Source organism: Neofelis nebulosa, chromosome 5 (assembly GCF_028018385.1).
Source record: "Neofelis nebulosa isolate mNeoNeb1 chromosome 5, mNeoNeb1.pri, whole genome shotgun sequence".
Classification (NCBI taxonomy): domain Eukaryota; kingdom Metazoa; phylum Chordata; class Mammalia; order Carnivora; family Felidae; genus Neofelis; species Neofelis nebulosa.
In genome coordinates this window covers 80,273,418-80,290,869 of record NC_080786.1, presented here as the reverse complement: position 1 = coordinate 80,290,869, position 17,452 = coordinate 80,273,418, and the positions used below count along the sequence as shown (strand labels likewise).

Below are 17,452 nucleotides of genomic sequence, written 5' to 3'. Positions count from 1 at the left end.
TATAAGAAAATAAATTTCTGCTTCTTACGCCACCCAGCCTGTAGAGTTATGTATAGCAGACTAATACTCTCCCTCGTTCCTTAGGATAGGGAGTCTCAATATTGTGTTCAATGACTGGTTTTGAGTCCTTTAAATTGAATAATGTGCTAGTATGGGACTAAAAATCTGGGTATGTAAACTCTCTGAAAAAGTCACTAGTAATGAGAATGCAATCACTTCTGATGAAGAACAGTGATTCCCAATGATTAAATATCACTCATGGTTATTGCACTTTTGGGGGGGGGTCATTACACAATAATGTAATTATTTTTATTGTAGATATGTTGACTGATCTGACAGTGCTTTCTTAAATATTTGAAAGACAACATTCCTTCACATTCTAGAGAACACTCCAGAAAGCAAACACAGGCTTGATTGGATTGTGCCATGTCTCTTCCCTCCCACAGTCAGGAAGTTACTCCCTGTTCATACTCTTATTTCAGGAAAGACGTCAACCATCAGAGCGTGTACAATCAGTCACACCACAACCTAGTTTTAACACACTGTCCACATTTCATCTGCATCCCTGAGAAGGCACATCAGCAAACCAGTTGAGAATTCTTGTGCTTGGGCAATGATCATCTGAGAGTCATAGGACAACGCTATAGGTAAATATTAGAAATAAATATTAAATTGATTCCTGTTGTCACGGGACTTTGCATTAATGAATGATCAGAAACAACAGATCAGAAAGTGTTGGGATTTAGGAGAAAAGATTACAAGGTGATTTTAGTTTAGCGTTTGTTTGTTTTCTTAATGCTTCTCTGCATTTGCAATTTTTCTCTGGTGATTAAATATTACTTTTAGAATCAAGGGGGAAAAAAATAAAGAAATTCTACTCTGGATAGAGCAGAATCTCTATCCAGTCTCCCGGGTCTCTCCTTATAAGGTCTCAATAGATCTACCTTCTCAAATTAGCACCATTTTTGCCCTGCTCCTTGGTCATCATTTACATTCACTAGACCAATGTCCTTTCCCTCAGGTCAGTCAAATAAATTAACCATATTAATGTGAGCTAATGAGTTAATAGGGTTAAGTGCCCTACAACTATAATTAACATTTTTGAATTTCGATCACACCTTCAGAAAACACTTCCAAAATGTGGACTCTCTGACCCTGCAGCTACCCAGCGGTCCATGAAAGTGTGGGTGGGGCTAGACCAGCCTTCCAGTCACTAACCAAAATGTGGTCACTGATTCAGTAACCCTACTTTATACTGGAGTAAATAATTAGTCCTGTGGTTGCAAATGGACAGCCACAGCACCGTGCCAAATTGCCAAACCCTGGTTTATTCTCATACCTCTCTCTTAACCACCTTGGTTGATCCATTCACTCTTAATGTGAAAGAGTAAAGAGGTCTTAGAAAGAGAAAAGAGGGCGCCTGGGTGGCTCAGTCGGTTAAGCGTCCGACTTCAGCTCAAGTCAGATCTCACTTCCGTAAGTTCGAGCCCCGCGACGGGCACTGGGCTGATGGCTCAGAGCCTGGAGCCTGCTTCCGATTCTGTGTCTCCCTCTCTCTATGATCCTCCCCCGTTCATGCTCTGTCTCTCTCTGTCTCAAAAATAAATAAACGTTAAAAATAAAAAAAAAAGGAAAGAGAAAAGAAAGTATTTAGATACCTATGCCTATGCCTCTTCAGTAGAAGAGCTCTTCAAATAGAGATTTGGGTTTTTTTGTTTTGTTTTACTTGACATATCTTAAGTTCAAAATGGATTTGCCCTATGACTGTTCCCTTTTTCATGCCCATTTGATGACTCCCAGGGTCCATAAACATTCAATCCATTGTACATGGGAACAATCTCTGACTGGAAAGAGAAAACCCCAAATAAGAATGCCATTACTTTAGAGCCCCCCAGGCATCCTCCTACCCCAAAAAAGATAGTAAAAGTACTTGCTTTAGAAGGAAGAAAGCATAGCAAACTAATTAATTTCTCATTGAGACATTCCACTAATTAGTTAAAATAAAATAGTGCCAGAGCTTGGGTTAGAACTATATTTCAGAAACCCAGGCCAGCGTTATTTCCACTACATTAATGATTCTCAACCTTGGCTGCACACTGAAATCGCCTATACAGCTTTAATAATTACTGATGTCCAGTCACACCCCAAGAGATTCTGATTTAATTGGTCTGATGGCCTGCGTATCCAGAGCTTTAAAAGATCCCCAGGTGATTCTAATATGCAGCCAAGCTTGCAAAACCACTCATCACAGTGTGCTGCCTCTCCTAGTGACTAATGGCCAATGGTCTAGGTCCCATGGACAGTGAACAAAGAAGTAGACGATACCCTCATTGCTCACCTCAGCTTCCCCTCCGTGTCCCCTCTCCCTACTCACATATGTGCAGGTATGTACTTAGAATAATGAGTTGTTTATTTAACTAGTAGCTGCTATCTGTTTACAGCAAAATTCTTTAAACATTTTCCTAAAGAGCCGGATAGTAAATATTTTAGACTTCTTAAGTCATACAGTCTCTGTACTCAACTGTGCCGTTGTAGCAAGAAAGACAGAAAATATGTAAGCAATGGACATGGCCGTATTCCAATAAAACTATATTTGTGAGAATAGGTGCCCGGCCCTCAAGCTACAGTTTGCAGACCTTCAATTTAGAGTCTCTAGGACATATAAAGCAATTACTACATTTTTCAAACGGGGCTACAGTGACTCTGATGCCAGTGGCCTTCCTCACTCCATTGTAACTGTTGGAGTGTATTTGCCTGCCTGAAGGAAAGACTTCCTGCAGAATAGTTCTCCTCTGCCTACTCCTGTTGTTGAATAGAGCTGCTTTTTCAGGGCAGAGGCCACGGTGGTCCCCAAGAGCCCATACCCACAGATGTTCGGTACCTCCCTCTGGACACCTCCAGCTCCTTCTCTGTGCGTATATTGATTGCATTACTTGTCCCCTTCCGCACTATTACTTTGCACATTCTATTTCCCGTTCTAGACCATAAGCAACTGAATGATAGTTACTGTAACGAATACTACTACTAATTAGTATTATTATTATTTGCATGCACAGGTTGCATTGCAGTTCACGGCCACTTTCACATCCACTAGGCCTTCCTCATCCCCCTGGGAGACGAGTGGAACCATGATGATCACCACCTGGATGTCAAGATGAGAACACTAAGACTCAACAAAATTACTGAGCATTAAGAGGCAGTCTACACTTGAGTCCAGATCTTGTGATGGCAAGAAAGCGTGTTTAATGCAGGTGGGGAAACTGCATATGGAATCAGAGAGCTGCATTCAAATTCATTTAGTAGTGGATATGAAAATAAAAAAAAAAAAAAAAAAAAAAAACACAACACACTTTTACATTCATTGTGGAGGTCAAGACCAAAGAGCACCAGATTAAACAGCCTGTGAAGAAACTCTATGACATTGACGGTGACCAACATCCACACCCTTCCTGATGAGGCGGGCGGGAAAGAAAAAGGCATAGATTTGACTTGCTCCTATGATGCTTTGCATATTGCCAACAAAATTGGGATCATCATAATCGAATCCAGTTGGCTTATTATAAACATAAATATTTGTAAAACGAAAAAAATCAGTTGGTAGTTTTGTAATCTTGAGTAAGTCAGTCGATGCCTCGAAATTTTGTTTCTTACACTACAAAAATATGGACACCAGTATATATTCACCTTTAGGGTTTGTGCTGAGAATTAGAGATAATTTGATCAAAATTTCTGGTATTAATTAGTGTAAATACAGGCAGCTACCATTACTACCACTGCTAATGCCATTATTATTAAAACTACTACTATTAAGACTACTGCTTATCCAGGATTCTTCCCATTTTGCACATGTTCCATCCACTTCCATTCACTGTTGCATGCTTCATTGTTTTAGCACAGTGCCTTTATTTGATAGGTGCTTAATTAATACTGAGTGATTGAATTAATTAGTTTACTAATGGGGCGCCCATGTGGCTCAGTCGGTTAAGCATCCGACTTCAGCTCAGGTCACGATCTCACTCATGGTTTGTGGGTTCGAGCCCCGCATCGGGCTCTGGGCTGACAGCTCGGAGCCCGGAGCCTGCTTCTGGTTCTGTGTTTCTCTCTCTCTCTTCCCCTCTCCTGCTCATGCTGTGTCTCTCTCTCTCTCTCTCAAAATTAAACAAATGTTTAAAAAATTAATTAGTTTACTAATGATTTGGTTATATAGACCTGTATTTATAAGCTCCTTCCTTTTAAAAGTGATGAGAATATCCCCCAAAGCAGAGGAAAATTGGATGACTCCTTTTTAAAAAGACAATATATAAAAGAAATTTCCTTCTCAATTCAAAGAATCCCCTTAGCCAAGTGTACATGCCCAGAAACACTTTACTTAACAACCTAAAGTAAGGGAACATAACCCCCAGCTGACTTCTCTTTCTTATAGAATCATTAATGCCTAAACGTCAACAAAAGAAAAGCTGTCAGCAGTATTTTCTGGATTAGTAGATGCTCAGCTTTGGCTGAATCATCAGTAAAAATGATAATTTTCTCTCGACTTAGAATTTTTCTTGGAAGATATGACAAATACTCCTGGAGAGCCCTGGAGAGGATCAAAAGTTCAGAAATATCTCATTCAAGCACCCCAATCATCTCTCATTTGCTCCACTGGGAAATCAGCAAATCGATTAAGACATACTGAATCCCCACTATGTATCAGGCACTTTACTGGGCACTGAGGTGGTGACAGAAGCAAAAGATGTGATCTATGAGTTCCAGCAGTTTACGATCTGATGAGTAAGAACAGATGTACGATTCTGAAATGGACTCTGCAAAGTATGCTCTGGGCTGTTGGCCTAAAACTCAAGAGAGAGAAAGAGAGAGAGAGAGAGAGAGATCAGTATGAGCCAATATAGGCAGGGAAATCTTCCAAGGGCAAATTCCCAGCTCCAGACTTCTAGTGGTACATGGACTTGTACTGAGTACTGGCACCTGGTCAGGCATTTGAGGAGGTAACGGCTGGAAGAAGAGGAAGAGACTTTGCCAGCTGGCTCAAAAAGAGGTCTGAAGACCAAGTTCCTTAAGAGTTCTGCTCCAGGATGTCATTCAGGCGTCCTTGCTCTCCTGTGACTCTCCCCTGCTCTAAGTCCTTAGGGTCCGCACTATTCAGCCAGAGGATGAGTGCCAAGAGGGTAAGAATCATGAGGAATAGAATCACATGAGGAAAGTTTTTAAGGGACACATCACTTCGGTTCTTCTTTCATCAGTCAAAACTCAGTCAGGACCACTTTTATACACCATACACAAAACTAAATTCAAAATGGATGAAAGACCTAAATGTAAGACAGGAGACCGTCAAAATCCTAGAGGAGAAAACAGGCAACAACCTCTTTGACCTCAGCTGCAGCAACTTCTTACTTGCCTTCTCCAGAGACAAGGGAAACAAAAGCAAAATGAACTATTGATACCTAATCAAAATTTAAAAAGCTTATGCACAGTGAAGGAAACACTTAACAAAACTAAAACACAACCGATAGAATGGGAGAAGATATATGCAAATGACATATCAGATAAAGGGTTAGTATCCAAAATCTATAAAGTGCTTATCAAACTCAACACACACACACACAAAATAATCCAGTGAAGAAATGGGCAAAAGACATGAATAGACAATTTTCCAAAGAAGACATCCAGGTGGCTGACAGACACACGAAAAGATGCTCAACATACTCATCAATAAGGAAATACAAAGCAAAGCTACAATGCAATACCACCATACAATGGTCAGAATGGCTAAAATTAACAACTCAGGAAACAACAGATGTTGGCAAGGATGAGGAGAAAGGGAGACACTTTTGCACTGTTGGTGGGAATGCAAACTGGTGCAGTCACTCTGGAAAACAGTATGGAGGTTCCTCAAAAAATTAAAAATAGAGTTACCCTATGACCCAGCAATTGCACTACTAGGTATTTATCCAAAGGATCCAAAATGCTGATTTGAAGGGTCACATGGGCCCCAATGTTTATAGCAGCATTATCAATAATAGCCAAATTATGGAAAGAACTCAAATGTCCAGTAACTGACGAATGGATAAAGAAAATGTGGTGTGTGTGTGTGTGTATGCATATATATACATATACATATATATGTGTATATATACATATATATACATATACATATATGTGTGCATATATACATATATATGCACACATATATGTATATGTGTGTGTGTGTGTATATATATATATATATATATATATATCCATCTAGTAACTTCACCAAACTGAAAGTCCAGCATGCTGAATCTGTCCTTTCTGTCTGATCTGGATATATTTCCTTATGGTCCAATTGGACCAATGACCTGGAAGCTACATGGAATATATAATTATATAATAAGAAGGATAGCCAAAATAGAAATAGTCGTTCAGAAAGGGGAAGAATGGGCGACACACAGAAGTGATTAATCCATAGCAATTCCTAAATCCCCCTGGGAAGGCATTTTGAAGGCCTTTTAAAATGGGAATACAGAAGATTAGTTGACTGGATATTGATGATGCCCTTGGGAGGAGCTCTCCTGTCCATTTGTTGCTATGACCACTGACGTCCTCCTTGGGAAGTTCTTCCTTACCCATATCCTCTGTGGCCATATCTAAAGTGAATGTGCTTTTTTGCAGCAGTCCAAATTTTACAGCCAACTTCTTGCTGGGGCAAATATGAAGAACTGAAGAAACCATAAAAGCATTTTCAGTCCTGGGCCATGGTTTCTTTGATGTGACAATGCACCAGAAAATTTGGTAGGTTTAGAACCTATTTCCTTCTTGTCAGTTTCTTATGCAAATACACACAAAGTCTTTCCTAGATAGAGGGGAGCATGAATATTGGTGAGCATTACTGGTTTCTGCTATAATTACCCACTGTGTAAAAAGGTTGGGGGGGGGGATAAGTATATGCATTTATATTTGCTTGTTATTTTAAAAATAAACAGTAAAAGGACAAACACAGTGAGAAAGGGAAAACAGAGTGAAGAGAGACAGGGGTGGGAGCCAGATTTTCCGTTTATATCTGTTAACATTGTTTAGAGTTTTGAACCACATAAATGTATTACCATTTCCAAAAAAATAGCAACTTTTAAAATGAACATAAAGAAAACCTGGTGCTCACTGCATCCAAACAGTCTGTCTTCCTTTGGCTCTTCAGTAGCATCAATTCACTCTGTGGGTTTCACTGATTGTGTTTACTTCCACCAATACAATTATATGAGCACATAGAATCAGGGACAAGAGCCACCTGGTAAGATTCACCCCTAAATTCTCTGCTCAAGAGTATAACGTTCTCTAGCTCCTCATAGAGGGGATGGCAAGAAGTGGGCATAGCTATAGGTGCCCCTAAAAGGCCAGAATGGCACATAGATATAGGTGCCCCTGAAGAAGATTATAGAAAGGACAACTCTAAAGAAGAAATGAATATCAATATTGAGCCATAGCATTCTTTGACATAAATAGAGCCTTTTTTGAAAAGGTCACATTTGAGGGGCGCCTGGGTGGCGCAGTCGGTTAAGCGTCCGACTTCAGCCAGGTCACGATCTCGCGGTCCGTGAGTTCGAGCCCCGCGTCGGGCTCTGGGCTGATGGCTCGGAGCCTGGAGCCTGTTTCCGATTCTGTGTCTCCCTCTCTCTCTGCCCCTCCCCCGTTCATGCTCTGTCTCTCTCTGTCCCAAAAATAAATTAAAAAAAAAAAAAAAAAAAGAAAAGGTCACATTTGAGTAAATGGAAAGAAAGAAAGGACTTTCCAGACCAGCCTGCAAGAGAGAACTGTGATACTAACCCATCCAAGGATCAAACTGAATCTCTAGTCCATACTCAGCCCCCCACAAATGAAAGAGACTAGGCAACACAAAGGGATTTTGAAGTCAGTCATTATACAAGGCATAGCTCTACAAAGGTGTTCTAGAGTAATCAGCCACAATAGGTTTCTCTCTATATTAAAGGGTAGTCTTAAAGAAGATGGAACGAACTTGATCCATGTGGTCCTAGAGAACAGAATGAAAAGCCTGGATGAAAATCCCCAAGGATTTCCCAAAGGTAAACTTTGTTCCAAATTGAGAAAAATTTAAAACAATTTTCTAGAGATAGCCTGGACCACTGTGCCACTTTGAGGGAGGGATGTAACATAAGCATGGGGGTCAACTGGCTAGAGGTACTGTGGGAGCACTTTGAGATAGATGGTCCTTGTGGATGATTTCAGCACTCTCTCTCCTATTCTCTCCCTCTCTGTGTCACTGCTTGAACAATATGCATGGGATGTGGACCAAGTAGTTAGTTGCAGTCAAACGTAATCATCAACTCTGAAACCACAGCTGCAAGTGACAATGGCATGTGGAAAAAAATGCAGTTGTTGGGCCTTTAACACACCAAGGAATAAGCTGTAGAGTGCACATTACAGAACTCCGTGTGAAAGATTCAAAGCCATTAAAAAGACAATAACAATAATAGCTGATATATATTGAAGTCTTAAATATATGTGCTAGGTGTAGTTGAGTGTTTTTCATATATTAAATCATTTAATCCTCTTGGAGGAGGTGGCCTTTGAGAGATGCTTAAAAAATAAACAAGACACTGACATGGTGATATAGTGGGAAGGTAGAATATGACTGAGTTCAGGTCCTAGGTGAAGCCTGTGTTGGCTTATAGCAAGATCCAAATAATATCCTTAAAACCTGTGTGGCACTGGAGAATTCTGGTTCAGTATTCATCAGATGAAGGATGATGTCTGCGGACAAAAAAAAAGATGTAGATTCAGAAAATACCTTAGGGTAATCATTTATCAACATGCAGCTCCCGGGAGAATGGAGTAAACAGATTTTTTTTTTTTAATTATGGAGTTTGGAGAGATTTGGAGAGCCTGGTATTAAGTATTCTGCTCTATAACCAGAACTGTTAAACCACCAGGAATAGACTTAAGTGTTTTTATTGTGGTGGTTGAGCATGAAAATAAACAGATTGAGCCAACCAGATTGGCAAGTCTCTTCACAGTTCAACAGTTCACGTCTAAGAATCACAAATAACTCCAAATCACAAACCCCTGAGAAAGATTTTGAATTCCAGCAAAGGAGAATGGTAAAGACTGGGGCTAATAACCAGGGAATCCTCATTTAAAGTCCCAGTTTTGCCACAAGTGTTGATAACACTTGGCCACAATCGCTAATCTTCACATTCAGCAAGCCTCTTGTGATGGATGTCAAGAGGCATGGCCTTGATCTCCCTTCAAGAAAGGTCCTGCTTCCCCAGCTGCTGAAACTGCTATCAAGGACTGTCTTTAGCTGTCAGCCTTCCGGGGCTGCAGGGCTTCAGGTGCAGAGCTTCCTTGGCCAAGGTGACTCCTTCCTGGTGTGGTACATATCCAAGAACGGATAGAGACTGGACTAAAAAGTCCTGGCCATTGCAATCAAACTGGAGCAACTCTGGTGGACCATTTTAGCTCCAGGGCTTCTTGTGGTGTTTGTTGAGGTGACCAGGCAACCGAGTTCCTGAATGACAGCTCCACTTCTTCCATGGGTGCTGATCCTAAGGATATAAACGTCCCAGCAAACATCCTATGAACTAATCTCTATAGCAGGGTCAACAGCCAACCTTCCACAGATCACTAATCACTGAGCTAGGGTTTAACTGGATCATCTTTCAACGAAACAAACGTTGAATTTGCATGGAGTGACCTTGAAAAATCAGTTTACCTCTTTGGGCATTAGTTTCCCATCTACAAAATGGGAAATGCATATAAGGGCTCTTCTATATCTGTAAGCCCCTATTATATGGAATCTGTTCAATGGCCAGACAGAAGAGGAAAGCTCTGTCTACACGGTGTGAACCCAGCATGTGAAAAATTCAACCTGATTAAAACATTATCTTCCAACCCAGCTCTCAGGTGCCTACTGTGTCACATTTCTGCCCTATGACTTAGACTTCAAATCTGTCAATAGCTGAAATATAAGGAAGTACCTGTGAAATTTAGATATATCACTTCTTTTCACATGAACAGGCATTGAGAAAGAAAGTAACAAGGACTTAAAAACAAAAACAAAAACAAAACAAAACAAAACTCTGGCCTCTGCAGAGGAGAAAAGGGTTTAAACTGTGGAAAACAAATTGTCCTGAGTCAAATATATTTTCGTTGGGGCAGGGGTTGGGTACATGAGGCAGTGTACCTCGTGTTTAATGCTCTTCAATCTGAAAACATCATGTTCTTCATACCCAGAACCCACTAGGCTCAGGAGTATCATAGACCAGGCACTAGAATCCAAATGACCTATCTTGAACCAAGGGCTGCTTCAACAGGATGTGCCACTCAAGGCAGCTCAGGCATCCCGGGATGAATTCCTCTTCTGTAAAATGGACATTTTAACAATTTCCCTGCTTTTCTTCAGGGATCCTGGGAAGATGATGTGACATGTGGATATAAAAACACCTTGATAAGTAAAATAGCAACACATATGTGTAATATATTTTTGTCATTTCTGTATTTCCAATTCTCACAGTCAGAAAGAGTCCCAGGTTATTGAACTCACCTTCTCTTCAGCATCTTTCAATAAAACAAAGGTCAAGTTTCCTCAAGGGAAAGAGGATTCTGGGAAGATGATGGAGTAGAAGCATTAGGAACCTTCCTCTTTGTCTAGACAATAATTGCACTGGCAGAATTTATCTGATTTAACGATTTTGGAACTCTGGAGTCTACTGAAGGCTTTCAACCTCCAGAGAAGTCTTAGAAAACAAAATGCAGTTTGTTTCCGTCAATTTTAACATTCAGATAGTAACAGCTACCCATCCCACACCCTCAGCTCCATGGCAGGGAACTGGGACCATGTTTCAAGAGCAGCTTCTACCAAAAGCCAGGATGGGCAAAAAGGGCTCTATCTTCCAATTATCTGAGATCTTTGCTGCTGATCAGTCATACAAAGAGGTGGGTGACCTCTTTCTTACACTTCCTTCTATTGTTGGAAGTCTCTCCCCACTGGCTGAAGTGAATTTCTGGGGACTTAAAGGGCCAGTGTACTTTTTCTTCCTCCCTTCATTTTTCTCTTTTTCCTCTTTTGGAGGCTAGATATTAAAGACTAGGACATGCAAAAACAACTGCACATATAGAGAAAAATTAAAAAGTACGTGCCCAAGGGAAAACACAGATTCAGAAAAGGACCGAGAAGACCATAAGTTTACATCTCATGCTGAACCTGGGCACAGAGAGAGTCTACATCAAACAAAACAAAAGCAAAAACAGGAAACCCAGGCGGGAGGGGTAGAATCTGATTTCCAGAGTTACCACCTTATTAGATTTGAATGTTCAATTTTCAACATGAAATCACAAGGCATATAAGGAAACAGAAAAATGTGTCATATTCAAAGGAAAATGAAATCAACAGAAACTATCTCTGAAAAAGACTTGATGGCAAATCTATTAGACGAAGACTTTAAAACACCTCTTTTAGTGTGGGAAATAAATTTAGAATTCTGTATGCTTGCACCAACGGGTTAAAAGTCTTAGAGCAAAAGCTGCCACAGGGTGAAAATACCCAAGGCCAGTAAGACCAAGCATAGAGGCAGAAAGCAACCACTGCACCCAAGATTACCTAGTGAAAAGGGCTACCCTTGAGGCATCATGCTCCAGTAATCTTTAACTTTGGAGATAACAGTCACTTGGCTGTGTCGCCCACAGAGAAACTCTTGTCCATCTGGTGTCAGGTACCAATATATTATTGTGCTTTAATCTCAACTTCTAATGCCACTCGCACTCCAAACCTTTTGCTTCTTACACACACAAATTAATGGCCACTTTCTTATTGTTTTCTTCTGCACATTCACCACATATGTAAAACCTTGAAAGCTCAATAAATACAGAGACCAAACCCCTGTTCAGGGTTCTTCTCTCCTCCTGGACATTAGCCCCTGTCATATTAAAAAAAAAACTTTTTTTTAAGTTTATTTAGTGTTTTTCAGAGAGAGGACAGAGCACGAGAGGGGTAAGGGCAGAGAGAGAAGGCAACACAGAATCCAAAGCAGGCTCCAGGCACTGAGCTCTCAGCACAGATCCTGATGTGGGGCTTGACCTCACTAACCGTGAGATCATGACCTAAGCCAAAGTCAGACGCTTAACCCACTGAGCCACCCAGGTGCCCCATAGCCTCTGCCATATTCAAGTCTGCTTCCACTCTCTTGCTGGACAAGAGAGAACTCCAGACTCAAAGTCAGTGACATTTTAGAGATGTTCAAAGAACTAAAGGATGATGTGGAGAAGGTAAGAAAATGGTGTATGAGCAAAATGGAAAAAAAAAACTGAAAAGAAACCAAAAAGAAATTCTGAAGTTAAAAATATAATAACAAAAATGAAAATTTCACTGGAGGGATTCAAAGACAGATTTGAGCAGACAGAAGAAAGAATTATCAAATTTAAAGATAGGATAATTGACATTATTGAGTCTAAAGAACAGGAAAAAAAAAGATTAAAGAAAAGAGAACAGGGTCTAAAGAACATATGGGATACCAAGTGACCAACATACACATTTGGGAATCTTAGGATGAGAAACAGCAAAAGGGGTATCTGAAAAAAGAATGTTTAAAAACTTCCCAAAGTTGATGCAAGGCTCGAATGTAAACATACAAGAAGCTCAACAAACTACAAGGAAGATGAACTCAAAGAGATGCACACTGAGACACATTATAAACAACTATTTGAAAGACAAAGACAAAGAGAGAATCTTGAAAACAACAAGAAAGAAGACACTTGTCACATACAAGGAATTCTCAGTTAAATACCAGACTTTTCATCAGAAACCTTGGAGGCTAGAAGACCGTGGGCCCATATATTCAAAGTGCTAACAGAAATAACTGTCAACCAAGAATCTTACATCTGTCGAAACTGTCCTTCAAAAGTGAGGGAGAAATAAGATATTCCCAAGTAAACAAAAGCTTAGGGAGTTCATTACAACTAGACCTGCTTGGCAAGAAACTCTCAAAGAAGTCATGTGAGGTGAAATGAAAGGACATTAGATAGTAACTATAAGCCATATGAAGAAAGATCTCAATAAAGGTAAATACTCAGACAATTACAAAAGCTAATATTATTGTACCAATAATTTGTAACTACTTTTTGTCTTCTACATCATTAAAGAGACTCATACTTTTTTTTTTAATGGTTATTTTTGAGAGAGAAAGAGAGAGCATGAGTGGGGGAGGAGCAGAAAGAGAAGGACGGGCAGAGAGAGAGGGAGAAAGTGGGTCTGAAGTAGGCTCTGTGCTGACAGCAGAGAGCCTGATGTGGGGCTCAAATTCACAAACCAAGCCATGAGATCATGACCTGAGCTGAAGTTGGACTCTTAACCAACTGAGCCACCCAGATACCCAGACTCATACATTTTTTAAAAAGTGAAGAGACTCTTGGATACTGTGAACAAACTGAGGGCTGATGGGGGGTGAGGGAGAGGGGAAAGTGGGTGATGGGCATTGAGTGAGGAGGGCACCTGTTGGGATGAGCACTGGGTGTTGTATGGAAACTAATTTGACAATAAATTATATTTTAAAAGATTAAAAAAATAAAACAAATTATAACCTTTAAAAATAAGTAAATTAACTAATTAATTAAAAAGTATTAGTAGGAGTGTCTGGGTGGCTCAGTCAGTTAAGCATCCAAATCTTGATCTTAGCTCGGGCCTTAATCTCAGGATTGTGAGTTTGAGCCCCACAGTGGGCTCCGTGCTGGGTGTGGAGCTTACTTTAAAAAAAAAAAAATGTGTTAGTCTAAAAGCTAGTGTTACTGTAGGGGCACATGGGTCGGTTAAATGTCTGACTTCAGCTGAGGTCATGATCTCACAGTTTGTGGGTTCAAGTCCCACGTGGGGCTCTGTGCTGATAGCTCAGAGTCTGGAGCCTGCTTCGGATTCTGTGTCTCCCTTTCTCCCTCTTCCCCTCCCCTGCTTGCACTCTGTCTCTCTCTCAAAAATAGATAAACATTAAATTTTTTTAATAAATAAATAAATAAATGCCAGTGCTATTATAGCTTCAGTGCCTAATTCCACATTGTCTTTTCTATACAATTTAAGAGACTAAAGAACATAAAAGAATTATTAGTTATGTTTTGGGGCATACAAAACATAAGGATGTAAGTTCGTGATGCCAATAACCAAACAGGGTGGGGACAGAACTGTAAGGAGTAGAGTTTTTGTATGTTATTGAAGTTAAACTGCTTATAGCAGATAAGAATGTTATAATTTTAGGATGTTACTGGTAATCTCCATGGTAACGACAAAGAGAATAGCTATTGAATACATGCAAAAGAAAATAAGAAATAAGCATAAACATTTTATTACACAAAACAATTAAAGGCAAAAGAAGTCAGCAATGAAGGAAATTAGGGGCAAAAGATATATAAGGCAGATAGAAAATAAATAGCAAAAGATACAAGTAAGTCCTTATTGATAACTATTACTTTAGATGCAAATGGATTCATTTCTCCAGTCAAAAGACAGAGATTATCAGAATGGATAAAAACACAGGTTGCAACTATATCCTCTCCATAAAACACTCAGTTTATTTCCAAAGACACAAATAAGTTGAAAGTAAAAGGATGAAAATAGATATTCCATGCAAATAGTAACCAAAAGAGAACAGAACTATACTACATAAGACTAATACTATATAAGATAAAATAGACTTTAAAACAAATGAAAAAAAATATGAGACAAAGAAGGAGTTAATATATTAATAAAGGTTAAATAGAACAAGAAGATATAACAATTGTAACATTTATGCATTTAGTGACAGACCGTTAAAATATATGAATCAAAAACAGAATTGAAGGGAAAAATAGCAGATCTGTAATAATAGTTGAAGACTTCAATCCCCCACTCTCAATAATAGAACAATCAAACAAAAGATAAGTAAGAAAACAGAAGACTTAACACAATGAACTATTTCTAAGAGATATATACAGTACACTCTACCCAACATCAACAGCATGCACATTGTTATCAAGTGCAGAAGGGACATTTTCCAGAAGAAACCATGTGTTAGGCCACAAATAAAATCTTAATAGATTTTAAGAGATAGATATACACATTTTTTTACACCAACCACAACAGGATGAGGATAAAGTTAGACATGAATAATAGGGGGCATCTGGGTGGCTCAGATGACTGAGCATCCAACTTTTGATTTCAACCCAGGTCATGATACCAGGGTCATGGGATTGAGCCCTGCATAGGTTTCTGAGTATGGAGCCTGCTGAGGATTCTCTCTCTTTCTCTTCCTCTACCCCTCTCCCCATCTCATGCCCTCTCTCTTAAAAAATAAATCATAATAATAAAAATAAAATAAAATAAGAAACGAATAACTGAAGTAAAACTGGAAAATTCACAAATTTGTGGAAATTAAACAAGAAACTCTTAAAACAAAGGGTCGAAGAAGAAATCACAAGGGAAATTAGAAAATACTTATAGATGAATGAAAATGAGAAAACAACATACCAAAACTTAGGGAACATAGTGAAAGCAGTGATAAGGGGAAATTTGTAGCTATGAACAATTACATTTAAAAAAAAGAAAAGAAAACTCAAATCAACAATCTAACCTTGCAAACTAAGGAACTAGAAAAAGAAGAATAAACTAAACCCAAAGTTAGAAATAGGAAGGAAATAATAAAGATGAGAATAAAGATAATGAAACAGAAAATTTTTAAGAATAGAGGAAAATCAATGAAGCCAAAGGCTGATTCTTTGAAAAGAAGAACCAAATTGACCAACTTAGCAAGCTAAACTAAGAAAAAAAGAGAGGAGATTCAATTTCGAAAATTAGAAATGAAAATGGGGTATTACTACCTTATCTACAGAAATAAAAAGAATTATAAAAGAGTACTATGGAAAATTATATACTAAAAAAATTTAATAACCTAGATGAAATGGACAAAATCTAGAAACGCAAATTCATCAAGATTAAATTATGGGAAAAATTAGAAAATATTAATAGACCTATAACCAGTAAGGAGATTGAATGAGTAATCAAAAGTCTCTCAGAGGCACCTGGGTGGTTCAGTTGGTTAACAAGCATCTGACTCTCAGTTTCAGCTCAGGTCATGATCTCGCGGTTTTGTGAAATCCAGCCCTGGGTCAGGCTTTGTACTAATAGCAGGGAGTATGCTTGGAATTCTCTCTCTCTCCCTCTCCCTCTCTGCCTCTCTCTCACTCTATTTCTCTCCCTCTCCCTCTCCCTCTCCCTCTCCCTCTCCCTCTCCCTCTCCCTCTCAAAATAAATAAATAAACTTAAAAAGAAATCTCTCAACAAGAAAAAGCCCTAGACCTGAGGGCTTCACTGATGAATAGAGAAAGAATCCATCTCAACATGATAAAAACCACATGTGAAAAACCCACCGTGAACATCATACCCAATTGTGAAACACTGAGAGTTTTTCCCCTAAGATCAGGGACAAGGCAAGGATGTTCATTTTCACCATTTCTATTTACCATAGAACTAGAAGTTCTCACCAGAGCCAATTAGGCAAGAAAGGGAAATAAAGAAGTAAAATTATCTCTATTTGTAGAAGATATGATCTTAGATCATATCTTAGAAATCCCTAACAATTCTATCAAATAAAAACCCCACAAACAAAAAGAAAAACAAATAAACAAAAACCTGTTAGAGTTAATAGATGAATTCAGTAAAGTACCAGGATACAAAGTCAACATGCAAAAGTTAGTTGCATTTCTCTGTGCTAGCAATGAGCAACCTGAAATGGAAATGACAAAAACAAGTCCATTTAAATAGCATCAAAAATGTCCATCAAGTGATGAATGGGTAAAGAAGTTGTGGTTTATATATACAATGGAATACTACTTGGCAATGAGAAAGAATGAAATATGGCCTTTTGTAGCAACGTGGATGGAACTGCAGAGTGTTATGCTAAGTGAAATAAGTCATACAGAGAAAGACAGATACCATATGTTTTCACTCTTATGTGGATCCTGAGAAACTTAACAGAAGACCATGGGGGAGGGGAAGGGGGAGAAAAAAGTTAGAGAGGGAGGGAGGCAAACCATAAGAGACTCTTAAAAACTGAGAATAAACTAAGGGTTGATGGGGGGTGGGTGGGAGGGGAAAGTGGGTTGTGGGCATTGAGGAGGGCACCTATTGAGATGAGCACAGTGTGTTGTATGGAAACCAATTTGACAATAAATTTCATATTAAAAAAAATAAAATAAAATAGCATCAAAAAGGGGATGTCTAGGTGGCTTAGTTGGTTAAGCATCTGACTTCACCTCATGTCATGATCTTGTGGTTCCTGGGTTCAAGCCCCGTATCAGTCTCTGTGCTGACACCTCAGAGCCTCAAGCATGCTTCAGATTCTGTGTCTCCTTCTCTCTCTACCCCTCCCCTGCTCACACTCTGTCTCTCTCTCAAAAATAAATAAACATTTAAAAAATTTAAATAGCATCAAAAAGAGTA

General features: G+C 39.1%; 2 long non-coding RNA genes across 2 annotated transcripts in view; one reads left to right on the top strand and one right to left on the bottom strand.

The window, feature by feature from the left end:
- Positions 1–7,900: 7,900 nt before the first annotated feature.
- Positions 7,901–17,452, bottom strand: part of LOC131512320 (uncharacterized) — an 80,482-nt gene continuing 70,930 nt past the window's right edge. Inside the window, exons 2-3 of the long non-coding RNA XR_009262090.1 lie at positions 10,178–10,401; positions 7,901–8,745 (exon numbers count right to left, since the gene is read on the bottom strand). This is a non-coding gene — a long non-coding RNA (uncharacterized LOC131512320). The remainder of the gene's footprint in view (positions 8,746–10,177; positions 10,402–17,452) is intronic.
- The window catches only part of LOC131512319 (uncharacterized), a 40,728-nt gene continuing 36,085 nt past the window's right edge, over positions 12,810–17,452 (top strand). Inside the window, exon 1 of the long non-coding RNA XR_009262089.1 lies at positions 12,810–13,050. This is a non-coding gene — a long non-coding RNA (uncharacterized LOC131512319). The remainder of the gene's footprint in view (positions 13,051–17,452) is intronic.